Genomic DNA, 3,437 nt, shown 5'->3' on the forward strand with positions numbered 1-3,437 from the left:
TCACGACACAGAGGAAGGACACCCGCTATGAGTGCGTGCAGTGTGACGTGGGTCTGTGTATTCACCCATGTTTTAGTGAATACCACACGTTGCTGCAATTTTAGCATGGTGTGATTGCGAAAGGACGCAGAAATTATGATGTAAATGCGACAGACAGACGCTCTGTGAAAAAATCAGTCATGTGGATCGCCAAATATTAGTATAAAGTGCCTACGGGTAGAACATAAGTGCAAACATTGGGTGTAAGTATATAAATCTGCCCTAAGTTGAAACTTACATAGAGAGGGTTGTTTGATGCGATATTCTGTCGCTCAGTGCAATAAATACGGCCCCTTATTATATATTTTCTATTATGTGACATTCTTACTGGTATAATATAAGTTCAAATTATTGTATATGATGATGTATTTCCTAAGTCAAATATTCATAGCGTGTCTATAAAGATAAGATTTCCTGACGCCTAGTCGAATGAATAAGGCACGTATTAGTCAAAATAAAAGTCAGCAAGTGATAAAGTGAATAATTAGTATATAAGTGTGTGCGTGAATTAGTATATAAGTGTGTGAGTATTATGTATGACGTAACATTCCTTGCGAGGGTATTTTCAGGCGATATTCTCACGCTCACTTGAATAAATAATGGCAGTAAGTATGTACAGTGCATTGGAGGGGTGTAAACGTGTGTAATGTAAGTGGGAAAATATAATTGGAGTGAATAAATAAAGTAGATGATGAAACACGAGTGTTTGAGATCGTGGTTGCTACATGAATAGGCGCTAGCATATCGCTAAATGCCCTCGTAATGAATGAAAATAATTGAAAACCTTCACAGTGGTGGGGGAAAGGTTCTATGTAAATGGGAAAATAATTAGAAAGTGATAAAACAATTTGGTATGTTGAAATACGAGACATAGCGAGTGCGCTTACTAAGCTGATGTGCGCTAAACTTATGCTGCATGTCATCAAAATGAATGAAAACATCTGAAATCACTTACAAACAGTTGTAATTAGTAAATTGTCATTGAAACAGAAGTATACAAAGTAGAAAAAATGATCGGTAGACTCATAACAGAAAATTAGCAGATAGCATGATACGACTCGGACCTAACTCGCTATGCTCGCGCGATGGTACAATGCTTATTTTTCCTATATATGTGTCTGAAATCCATTATATTGTTACTGTTATTGTTTATTAGTACAAATTCAATAAATGTAGAGGTGTTGTGTGTTGTTTGTCCCATTACTCCTTACCATAGAAAACGTTTACGCATATCCAGCCCATTACAGAATACGATACCTGCGGGGGGAAACCGCACCTGTATAGACCACTTATAGACTGCAGAGACAACTTTCTTCAAGATTTTCCATAGTTTCTCGACCTAAGCGGAAGTTTCATAAGAAAAAATTTTTTTCCAAAAAGGCTCGGGACTGGGGGATGTCATAGGTGCGGAAAGGCTCGGGACGTGACGGGTTAAATCGTGCAGTCTTATTCACATTTATGCTGTCAATCTTTCATATCTTTACACCTGGCGATTTATTTTAGCTGTCCACATTTATTCAGACTCGCGTTTTCATGAATACATTTTCCAACACTCGCTTGTGCTTTTAGTTTACTGAGCTTAGTAGTTCATTCCACCCCCACTCCCCACTTGCTTAAATGTACATTTCAGTGTTTTTTGTTTCAGTCACCTTTTTTTACTTTTTTCAAGCATACTGACAAAGTCCTGCATTCAGTCATCCATTCAGTTTATTATGTTCATATGATGATATACTTAATTTTGGCTGCTCATTTTACCATACCCTTAGTCATCCAATACTTTCCCACACGCATGCATGAATTCATTCATTCATATTAATATTTGTACGTTCAGTCGTTTATTGATATTCTCACGCTGTCACTCACTGATTTTCATCACGTTCTCTCATTAATTCATATTTGACGTTCAGTGTTTATGATGTTCATTATCTTGAGTGCTCGGTTACCAAATATTTTTCTAACACTCAGTTATCATACAGTTTCACAGTCAATCATGCGCTCATTTATTCGTTATTTTTCATTAATTCATATCTCAAGTCTAATAATTCAATCCATTTCCCATGTTCAGCCATTAATTTCATTATCCTATGTTAAATTATTCACTTTCTAACACTCCGTAATCAGTTTCACACGGTCGTTCTTTCATCAGTTCATTCATTCATTCATATCCCCTAAGCTTAGTCATTTGTCCAGATTCATGTGCTGTCTCTCACTTTCCTACTATGTTGTTTGTTATTCCACACTCATTTGTGTATTTACTTTCCCAAACTCAGTCATGACTTTACCTTCACACTGCCTAAGTCATTTACGAATATTCAAAAAGTGTCGTTCATTTATCTTTACACATTGTCATTTATGCATCTTCACACACCCACTGTCAATAATTAATTTTCACACTCGCAGTCATTCATCTTCACAGACTCACAGACACAATTCATCCATTATCATAGCCCATACTCACAGCCATTCAATCATCTTTACATATTCACTGACGCATTATTCATTCACCTTCCCATATTCACAGCCATTTGTTCATCATTGTATATTAAGTCTTTCATGTGTATTTACAAACAAAACCTTTCAATCACCTTCACACAGCCAGTTATTCATTTATACTCACGCAACCAAAACCATTCATTTGCCCTGACATGCTTCCTTCTCTCTTGTACTTTGTATATTACTCATCCAGACACCTGATTATGCCTCCGCCGATTTATGGCGGAGGAGGCATTGAGTGATTGGTCTGTCCGTGCTTGCGTGTGTGGGTCCATGCGTCTATAACATTCTTCTGGGAGCGATATCTCCTGAACTCATCGACTGATCTCACCAAACTTTTGTTGGTGATGCAGTATGAGGAGATGATGAACTGATTATGTCTGCTAGGTCAAGGGGTCAAAGGTCGTCATATGGGTCGACTTATTTTATCTTTGTGGGCGCGGTATCTCCTGACTCCCCGGAGGGATATCGACCACAGTTTAGTCAGTGATACAGTATGAAGGGACAATGAACTGTTTAGGTCACCAAGGTCAAGGGGTCAAAAGTCAAGGTCTCCAGAAGCTCTCAACGGATTTCGACCAAACTTCTGTCGGTGATACAGTAAGAAGGGACGATGGTCTGATTACGTCAGCATGGTCAAGGGGTTAAAGTTCAAGTCTCATTTCAACCCACAATGAACCCTGTCATGGAGGTTGTATGGCGAGTCCGTGCGCAAGGCTTGGCGGTGGCATACCAAGCGAGGCTTTGCGTCAACAGCTTGAGACCCGAATTCTCGGCGTTTCATTTTTCTTTGCCTTCATTTCCCCAGTACACGAGTCGTCTGATCATCCATGCAGTTTATTAACAGTTCTAGTATTTTTTTTTTCCTTCATACAGTCAAGCACTCAGTCACCCATTTGCCCTGT

The sequence above is a fragment of the Coenobita brevimanus genome, chromosome 14, assembly GCF_032717465.1.
Source record: "Coenobita brevimanus isolate Jiangsu-jjx chromosome 14, ASM3271746v2, whole genome shotgun sequence".
In the NCBI taxonomy this organism is placed as follows: domain Eukaryota; kingdom Metazoa; phylum Arthropoda; class Malacostraca; order Decapoda; family Coenobitidae; genus Coenobita; species Coenobita brevimanus.